This window comes from Garra rufa, chromosome 17 (assembly GCF_049309525.1).
Source record: "Garra rufa chromosome 17, GarRuf1.0, whole genome shotgun sequence".
Lineage (NCBI taxonomy): Eukaryota > Metazoa > Chordata > Actinopteri > Cypriniformes > Cyprinidae > Garra > Garra rufa.
Window position 1 is genome coordinate 32,387,036 of NC_133377.1, and position 11,354 is coordinate 32,398,389.

Here is an 11,354-nt window from a genome sequence, read left to right on the forward strand (position 1 = left end):
ATCAGTGGTTCAAAATAGTTGAAGGATTTTGAAACATATATATATATATACACAGGCAAACCAAAAATTATTTAGACACCAGATATACTTTTTTATATTTTTATACAAGTGGGTGCAGGACACTATAGTTCATTTATGTAGGTGAGGATAGCAAAATAAAGTAAACTGTGACATATCTAGGGATGGGAATCGAAAACCGGTTCTTGTTGAGAACCGGTTCCCAGTGTTTCAATTCCATCGAATCGTTTGCAAAATTTGCAAACGATTCCAATAACGATTCCAGTGGGCACGAATGACGTCATCACGCGCATTGCGTAGCTTACGCTCAGTCAATAAGCACTGGCGCCTAAGCGGAACAAACGCTCAAAAGTCTGGTAGTATTTCACCAAAAAAGATGAAAATAGGGCAACTTGCAATACTCGCAGCGTAGATATTTCCTCAAAGGGAGGAAATACCACTAACATGCTAAAACATTTGCGCACGCAGCATGCAATAACAATAAAAGAATGTTGCGTTTTCGATCCGCTCCGGACTAACAGTTCTCAACCCAGCAGCGGCAGCAGCAGCAACAACGTTAGCATGTCCTCGGCTAATAAAGCTGCAGGACTCATTCATTCCCATTATATATTTTCTAGGGAGATGACAAAGATTCTCAGCCCTAAGTACAAAGCCCCAAACAGAGACAGTTTAACTATGCTAATCAACAATTTGTTGTCCCTTTTCTTCCAGATGAGAATCGATAAGGTAATCGATAAAGAATCGAATCGTTAAGCAGAATCGAAAATGGAATTGGAATCGTAAAAATCTTATCAATTCCCATCCCTAGACATATCATACCCAAAAATTCTTCATACAGTGGACTACCAGTAAAATTTATACAGACACTTTGACCTGACCATGTTTTGCCTAAGTATTTTTTCTTCTATTGCTAATGCAAACATTTTACACCACAGATTGAACAAAACTAAGCATTGTTTGGTATTTGGTCAACAAAGTATTGATAGTCATGCAAATATTGTCATACTAAGGGTTGATTGCAGTCCATTAAATATCTTTCTATCAATGCCATCTGACATTATCAAGATGAATCTGTTCTTGTCATATTTTATTACCATTTTCTAAATTATAGTGAGTAACCGTGATAATGTAAGAAATGTTGAAGGTGTCTGAATAAATTTTGGTTTGACTGTATATAAAAAAAATGTAAGCAAATATTTAGCATTCTGTACAACTTGAAGAATTTGAGGAGAAAGATCCTTGCGGTTGATTTTCTGAAATAATAAAATTCACAACTGGATTGTTTAATTGCATGTTGGATTTCAATAACTGTTTGAAAAGTCTTAATATATTTTGAAGCCTACTGTTATTTTAGCAACAAAGGGACTTTTTAATACAAGTAAATGCATGTCGTGTCGTTCCTGCTGAGCCGAATCAAAAGAAGGTCTGCTGCATAGTTACAATGACTGTGATTACACGCATTTCCTAAATTATACACCAAAGACTTCTTCAGCCCCAAATCCATAAGTTTCAAATATCCTCCTGATCACAAGTTGAGCTCCAATAACAGAGTTACCACGGAAGCCTGGGTTATGTAACGTTACATAACAGACAGGCGGTATGAGTAATATTTCATAACACCAGAGACCCTGACACCATGGCATCATCTCTCCTTTGCTCTTTTCTCTCACTTCATCTCTCGTCTGATGTTGAAATCAATGGCGTTATTTTCCGGAAAGTCCCCTTGAGGGCCATCGATGGCTCGGTATCAAACGGAGCGTGTCGCCGCAGAGCGCCCGTGCGTATTTTTCCTCCGCCTCTGTCTGTCTCGTGCCAGACCAGACACTTTCCTCATCCAAATTTTGATATCAAAGAGTCATCAAATTCACCCCCCACCCTCGACTCCTCTCGCCCCGATTTCTTTCTTCCCTCTGTCCCCTTGAGTGCTAACAGGGTCAGGCTAGGGTCACGGCACAGATGCACGCCATCCACCAACAGGCCATGGCAAGCGACCAATCACAGACAGCAGACGGCAAAACCACCATCAGGATGCTTTTCTGAAGATAATGGATTTTATATTGCGGCAGATTAATGAATATCAACAACAAGCTCTTTGTTAGATCAGACGTTATGAATATGAACGCTACAAACTAAATACTTAAACAGGAACAACGAGCAGCAAACACAACATTCAGACCACATTACTGAAACATCATCCTCTTTATACATTTTTTTCTTCACCCATGACACCCCGATATGAAATATGAAAGCCAAGTATAAACATGTTAAAATGGGACACAATCAGATGAATTATCTAATATTAAGCTGTGTTATTACACGTTAAGCCAGTCTAAAATGTCCTCGGGGTTCAAAAGTCACAATTACATAATCAGCATAATTTAAGTGAAAAGAATTGAAAAATTTGCATTTTGAGTTATTTTTACATTTTCAAATATAAATTATATTTATATAATTTTTGATCCTAAATAGTTAAATAGTTAATAAAATCCTAAAACTTTCCATTAATTTTCAGATTTGCATTAGATGTTGAATCCCAACGTGTGAATCTTCCAAGTGGTGTCAGACTTATTAAGCCCAATCTTTGTATGTGCAATTAAAATCCTAATGTATTTAGTACTTTTTTTTTTGACACAGAAAAAACATATTAATATTATAAAATTATATTTTGAAATGTTTTTAAACAAGGCTGCATTTATTTGATCTAGAGTACAGCAATTTACTATTTACTATGTTTTCTATTTGAATACATTTTAAAATATAATTTATTTCTGTGATTTCAAAGCTGAATTTTTAGCATCACTACTCCAAGTCACATGATCCTTTAGAATTCATTCTAGTATTCTGATTTGCTGCTCAAAAAACATTTAGTATTATTATTATGTTGAAAACAGACGAGTAGGATTTTTTCTTTGATGAATAGAAAGTTCAAAGGAACAGCATTTATCTTACATAAATCATTTTGTTACATTATAAATCATCTCTTTTGATCAATTTGAAGCATCCGTGCTAAATAAAAGTATTAATTTCTTTAACTTATTTTCCAAAAAAATCCAAAACTTTTGAATAGTATAGTGTATAATATTACAAAAGCTTTTTATATCAGATAAATGCTGATCTACGGATCTTTCTATTCTTCAAAGAATTCTGAAAAATGTACTCAACTGTTTTAAATATTAATTATAATAATAAAAATGTTTCTTGAACAGCAAATCAGCATATTAAAATGATTTCTGAAGGATCATGTGACACTAAAGACTGAAGTGAAAATGTAGCTTTGATCACAGGAATAAATTACATTTTTAAATATATTAAAATAGAAAACAGTTATTTTAAATAGAAAAAAATATATCAACTTGAATCAAATAAATGCAGGCATGGTGAGCAAGAGAGACTTTTTTTAAAAAAGCATTACAAATCTTTTGTGCTTTCTGGTAGTGTATAAACACTCTACTTTTAATGTGAACAACAGTAATGGTTTTTGTTATATAATTCAACAAAATACTACAGCACTCTACAAATTAAGCACATAAGATACTGTTTCAATTCATTTTACAAACACACCTTTAGTGAATTAAGTATCATTGATGTTAGTTAAGAAATCCACATTACCATAAATCCTAAATTGTTCAAACATACAACACACAGAATGCCAAATATTCTTAGATAAACACTACGCTAAAACTAAAGAGAGCCAAAACTGAAAATTCTGTCAACATTTACTCACCTCACGTCATTCCAAAACTGTGGAAAAGAAAAAGAAAATATTTTGAAGTCCATACAATGTTCACCTACATTTTCTATGAAACTTCTTAATTTGTGTTCCAAAGAAAAAGAAGAGTGAAGGTGAAGACATGAAGGTGAATAATTCTATCCTTTTAGTTTCCAATTAAAATTGCTTCAGGAGAACAACCGTGAAACCATGAAAACCACAAACACACACTTATGTTCATTACAACCCACTTACAATACTCACCCACATACAAACAAACATTACACCTACCAGATCCAGGTGCACTGAGGACCAAACGCAGACAGCGGAGCATGATCTAAACCACAGACACTCCCTCTGTACAAAAATGTGGAGAGATACCACAACAACCCACAAAAATCTCATCCAGAGATTCAAACATCACGACATACACACACACACAGCCAGAGCCTTTTGGAGCATTTGGCTTTTGTGCGTTTCAACAACAACATCTCTGATTTAATGCCTCGATGCACCGAGCAAAACCCCTGGATGAGATGTGCACTTTACCGCTCGCCGTCTGTTATCGCTTCCGACGATATATTGCAACAAGAATGGTTACTTTTCCAAACTCAAAGACCCAGCGCGCTTTTTCGCCAAGTGCGAAATGTACAAGTCAACTACGGCAGGCCTGAGATCTGTGGCCATTGTCTCTGATTCCCCTGAGCTAGCGGACGACCGGATGGATGGACAGTTGTGGGGGTTCCCGGATGAAAGGATGATGGACAGAGGAAGTTAGGGGCAAACTGGGAACGGCGTGCAACACAGAACCAGGGAAAGAGAGCGACCCCCACAATTCCAAGCACAGTTCGCCCTCCTGCATGTTCAAGCACGCATGGTGACATACACACACACGCGCTCACGACACACACATGCACACGCAGAATCACTCACAGACAAAATAGCATGCAAACTACAAATGCAATTTGTGCAGCACAAGCATTAGACAAGAAAAAGTGAAGGAATGAAGAAAGAATAATCGGCTGTTTTCAACACATGCTTCGATTCTGTCCTCCGCCAATGCCTGAACGCTGCACATCACTGATATGTTCCTCGCAAAATGTAAAACAAGACAATTCAGAGTGAGCAACTGCTTTGCGAGATTAAAATGCAGGAGACAAAAAAGAAAGTGCCTTCAAAAAGTGAACAAGAAAAAGATAGAGATGGATAAAGAAGGATGGTGACTAGAAGGGTTAAAACAGAAAGACAAGAGTACCAGTCTGGTCGTTCCGCCTTCTTTTCCCGCGGTTTCGTTGATCCCACGTTTGGCTCTTTCTCTCGTCGCTCCGGGTCCTTCCTCCTCTCCGCTATCCCAGTGACTTCTCTTCCTCCCAAACATCCCATTTCCTACTGTTCATTCAGCACTCTGAACTGCTTTCACATTATGAATGCGAGAATCTGTGGGATAGGGCTGGAAAATGATTGAACGAAAAAAGAAAAAATGATGAATGTAAGTGAAGTGCAAAGGAGAGCGGATGGTGATCAGGCACCGAGACAAGTAGGAAGAGGAGCTGTTGAAGGGGACTGGTTTTTTTAGGGAGGCACGCAGAGGGGTGGGGGGACCATTAGGAAAGCTGCGCGTGTTTCTCAGTCCAGGAGGGAGGAACACGGATGAAGCTGCCAGGCTGCGAGGATGAGAAGAGAAGCACTGCAGCCGGCGGAGAGAGAGGAAAAGAGAGCGAGATCGTAAGGGCGCATGTGTACGCGAGCGACCGCATGAGGAGGTGGGAGGGGAGAGAGAATGACAGAGAGGCAATGACAGATAGAAAAGAGAGGCTAAGGGGTTCACGGGAGGGAGGGAAGAAGGAGGAGTGAGCCGTAGCCGAGAGTTCAGGGGAGGGGGCCGGAATACATTTTCTTGTCCTCGGTTTTCATCTCCCGGCGTTCGATTTTCTTTCATTTGCTCTTTGGAGACTGTGCATGGTTTTTTTTTTTTCAATCTCACCTTCGTCATTCCAGGGCTAAAATCTGTGCCTTGGCAAACAGAGGATATTCCAGTCTGCGCTTTCCCATTCTCGCTGTCTTCCAGGTCATTTTCTCCACATGCACTTGAACTCCAAATCCTGTCTGCGGGCCCCTCCCCCCCGACCTCTGTGACTCGCTCTCCTTCGCTCCTTCTGATGGAGGCTTGAAATAGTGCTCGCAGGCTGTAAGTGAGAGTGAGAGGGAGGGGAGGACGAGGGGGACAGAAAGGGAGAGAGACGTGGGGGGAAGGGGAGAAGGTTTACACGAACAGACTCCGTGCGGAGAGAGAGTGTGTGTGCTAGTGTGTTAGACGGAGAGAAAACGAGAGGAAGAAACCCCGTGCACATACATGTGTTCACTGACTTTGATTCTAAGAAATTACAGTGAGCTGCGCAAAACATTGATTCTTGGAAGCAGTTTGAACAGGGGCATCTATTGTCTTCGAGGGGCCACCAGTCGCAGTCCGGGCTCACTTGAAACCCTATAGGCGAGATAAGATAGTATGAGCAAAAGGAAACACTTTGTAATAGCATAGTAACTCTCTATGCAAGTGCAAGTCTTCTCTAAATAAATGGCAACTTGTTCAGCATGCATTTTCACTGTATGGAAAACACATTTTCGATAATAATAAAGTTATGAGAGCAACATGAAAGTAGATGATGACTGATTTGTCAGTTTAAAACAAATTAACTTATTATTAAAACCTACTTATTTATTATTAAAATGTTGATACTTAAAATGAAACATGAACTGAAATAAAAGAAAAGAAAACAGACAGTCAAATCAACAATTATTCAGACACCAGATATCATTTTTGATATTTTTTTACTAGTGGGTGCAGGACAGCAAAATAAAATGAACTTTGACATATTATACCCTAAAATTCTTCATACAGTGAGCTACCAGTAAAATGTATCAAAATTTGGGACCAAAAATTATTCAGACACTTTGACCCCATCATGTTTTGCTTAAGTGTTTTTTCTTTTGCTAATGTGAACGTTTTACACCACAGACTGAACAAAATTAAGCATTGCTTGGTAATTGCTCAACAAAGTATTGATAGTAGGGCTGCACGTTTAATCGCACGATGTTGTGAAGCGCGTTTAGTCAATGAAGCCGGTACTTTGATTAGTAGTAAATCTCCATCACGTGCATTCAGCTGGCAATTAATACACAGAGACGTAAATCACTGACAAGCTACGCCAAATCGCGCTCAAAATCGCATCCGACATATAAAAATAAAAACCTAATACAAAACACACAATAAAATTACTAAAACTATTAAAATGAAATAGAAAATATACAAATAAACTATTAAAAAAATGTATATAACATAATAATATATCAACGTCTAATTGAATTGACCACATTTAGACATGTTAATGGGTGGTTTTGTCATATAATTTTAGACAACCAGTCTTCGCCTACAATAACCATGCAATGCAATTATTAAATATTCTTATTTATATATTTATTTAACGCAACTGTGACCCTGGACCACAAAACTAGTCATAATGGTACATTATGAATAAATAAATAAGCTTTCCATTGATGTATGGTTTGTTAGGATACACCTATTTGAAAATCTGGAATCTGAAGGTGCTAAACAATACAATTATTGAGAAAATCACCTTTAAAGTTGTCCAAATGAAGTTCTTAGCAATGCATATTATTTATTCATAAAATATCTTAATGGAACATGATCTTTACTTAATATCCTAATGATTTTTTAGCATAAAAGAAAAATCAACAGTTTTGACCCATACAATGTATTGTTTTCTACAAATACACCCATGCTACTTACGACAGGTTTTGTGGTCCAGGGTCACAATTGATTTTGTGAAGCAAAAATATTTCTGGTTCAAACTTCAACAGTGGTGTGTTTTTGGTGCTGCCTGCAACAATATATTAATGCTTTTAAGTTTTGGGTATTACGTTTTTCGGCATTTCAAATGTTAACACCTTGTTTTAAACAACCTACAGCTATGTAATTAAAAGTGATTTCACAATGTTGGCAAGACTAACCACAAAAACACAGAGTGAAACCAAAAGTAAGTGTCACTGGAGAAAATATGAGATGTCAAATAGACAAGAAAAAGCCCATCTTGGCTATTGAAATATACAGTCAAACCAAAATTTATTCAGACACCTTCAACATTTCTCATATTATCAGTTTATTCATTATAGTTTAGAAAATGGTAATAAAATATGACAAAAACTAATTCATCTTGATAATGTCGGACAACTTTGATAGAAAAATAAGTAATGGATTACAATCAACCAAATATTCAGACTGTTTGTATGACAATATTTACACAACTACTAATACTTTAATAACCAAGCAATGCTTAATTTTGTGGTATAAAAAGGTCGCTTTAGCAATTAAAGAAAAAACACTGAAGTAAAACATGGTCAGGTCAAAGTGTCTGAATAATTTTTGGTCCAAAAGTTTTATAAATTTTACTGGTAGTCCACTGTATGAAGAATTTTTTTAATGTTATATGTCACAGTTTACTTTATTTTGCTATCCTCACTTACATAAATGAACTATAGTGTCCTGCACCCACTAGTAAAAAAAAATATAAAAAATTATACCTGTTGTCTGAATAATTTTTGGTTTGACTGTATATATAACACATTTTCACTTAATTATCTATTCTAGTATAATGGGCAAATCATTATTTGAATAACAACCTGTTTAAAAGAGACATATTATTGCTTTCATTCCACATTTGCTGAAAACGATGCAGTATCCTAACATAAGAAATAAACGATAAAAAGTTTCATCAAAAATTTAACTTGAACATGAACATGAGCTTGAGCTTATTTACGTGTATAATATCAAGATCAAGGTATTTTAAAAAGTATGCTAACCGAGTTATCGTATTTGATGATCAAGTCTACAAATCTAACTTGAGAGTAACTGTCAGTGAGATATTAAACAGACTTAAGACGATTAGAAAACCACGACGGGTGTTAATTATAGTTCATTATACAGCAAAAAGAAATTAATTCCTGAGTAACTTACGTTTTAAACACCATATTGCAGTTTCTCCACAAGGATACAGTGACTCTCATAAAGACAGTATCTAAAATAGTATGCTACTCTTTTCCCGCCATGTTAACATAAGATATGACCGAAATAAAACTAGTATGTATATGTAAAAAGTGCACTTTTCGAAAGTCAGTCGTCGTCGCCAGCAAAGTCGAAGTTAATCACACAAAAAAGCTAATATTACACAAAGCAAAGAGCATATAATACTGAGTAACAGTTAACTTACATTTAAGACATAATATTCCCAGGTCGTTTTTGTTTTTTGGACGTTTCCGAGTCTCCAAAGGAGGCACAGACGGTTTTTGTTCCTGAATGAATCGGTTCATGAATGAATCGATTGCGTAAAAGATTCAAGATTCAGTCGTTTCTGACTGAATGCTTTTTGAACTGTTGAAAAAATGATTCAATGACTCGTTTGGCAAAACGTTTTCGTTCTTGAAAGATTCGTTTTTTTCATGGTTTCAGGGTCTCCAAAGCAGGCACAGAAGACTGTTTTTGTTCCTGAATGAATCGTTCCTGAATAAATTCACTGAGTAAATGCAGAGTCAGACAGTAGTGAAGTATTTTTACTTTACTCAAGTAAATTTAAAAAAGTATCTGCAGTTTAACAGAGTGTTTTTCTTTGGAAAACTGCACAACATTTCATAAATAAAAGTTGTTTGTTTTACCATTACATTAAATAAATTGAAAATGTAGTACTTTCTTGTACTCAAGTAAATCTTTGAATTACTTTTACTTGAGTCAAAGTAAGAAAGATTTCTAATGTAGCCTAATTAAGTATTAAATTATATTTCAAATGAAACGCAGTGCAGTAAAAAGTATAGCCTAATATTATGCTTTGGAATGTTGTAAAGTACATTTTTCTAAAGAAAAACACTAAAAATACACAGTATTTTTTACAGTCTGCCTCTAAGTAAATGATTCAAGATTCAGTTGTTTCTGACTAAATCCTTTTTGAACTGTTAAAGGAGTAGTTCACTTTCAGAACAATAATTTACGGATAATGTACTCACCCCCTTGTCATCCAAGATGTTCATGTCTTTCTTTCTTCAGTCGTAAAGAAATAATGTTTTTTGAGGAAAAGATTTCAGGATTTCTCTCCATATAATGGACTTAAAAGGGCTCTAAATGATCACAGCCGAGGAAGAAGGGTCTCATCTAGCAAAACGAACAGTTATTTTCTAAAAAACATTTACAATTTATATACTTTTTAATCTCTGTACACACAGAGCTAGACAAGACAAGCATTTGAGGTTAAAAAGTATATAAAATGTCATTTATTTTAGAAAGTAATCGATCATTTCGCTAGACAAAACCCCTCTTTCCTCGGCTGTGATCGTTTAGAGCCCATTGAAACTGCATTTTGGAAGTTCAAATTCGGGGGCACCATAGAAGTCCATTATTTAGAGAGAAATCCTTAAATGTTTTCCTCAAAAAACAATTTTCTTACGACTGAAGATCGTTTGAATGAATTATTGAATGACTCGCTCATAAAGACAGTAACTTGTCGCCACCTACAGTTAACGAAAGAGTCTGCACAACTAATGCACAGATTGACTCTATAATGTGCAAACACAAACAAGCAGCTAATTCAAACAATCCTAATGTTCAATTAAAAGAATGTTAATGAAAATATCTGACTAGCCAATTAGCATAGTAAGCATTACAATATCAAGACAATTACGATTCTAACAATGTAAATAAATACCATTTGTTGAGGTCTAATATTTATAAAGGCCACAATGAACCTTCATTTAAGGTTAGAGCAACCTAATATTTAAGCCAGGGACAACGTTACTGAGATAACAACCCTGCTGCAACACCACTGTGCCCTTCAGCAAGACACTTAACCTCAAGCTGCTCCAAGGGAATCATCCCTGCAATTAGTGTCCTCTAATTCACTGTAGATAAAAAAATAAATAAACAACTGCTAAACCACACATAACAGGTCCTGTTATGTCCTTTTGTGTTTAAACTAAGCAGGAATATGTGTTCCTGCTAATTGGGTGCTTGCTAAGGCTATTTGCTTCTTCTCATACTTAAACCATATAAAACCTACTCCTTACTGTATTTTATATGTGAAATTATAAGGCCTCAAGGTTTCAAAATGCACTGTTTTGTTGTCTTTTCTCGAATGTGTGGATAAAAAGAAAGACATGTTTCCATAAATAATGAAAGAATTTTCAATGTTGGCTCAGCTCTCCCTTTGAGCGTCTTACGCAAGAGCTCAATAATGATGGCTCATTGCTTAGTCCTTGTGAGGATCAAACCACTAACCTTCTAGTTACTTGTTCATTAAGTTAACCACTACAGCATAATACAGCTACAAAACTCTCACTGACAACAGCAATATATTACGAGTTCCACTCAAATACTGTATTAAAACTCTTTTGGCTTCTCCACGAGAAGCGGCCAGGTGCACACATGCTGATAAAGCTTCATTTTTTCATTTCAAAATGCTTGTACATCTATCTTTTGTTGCCTTTCTGCTCATTTTCTCAGCTCTTCTACTTCCCCCTTGGTCTCCGAACAAATCAGTCACAGTGACAGTACTGCAAACAGAGGTGA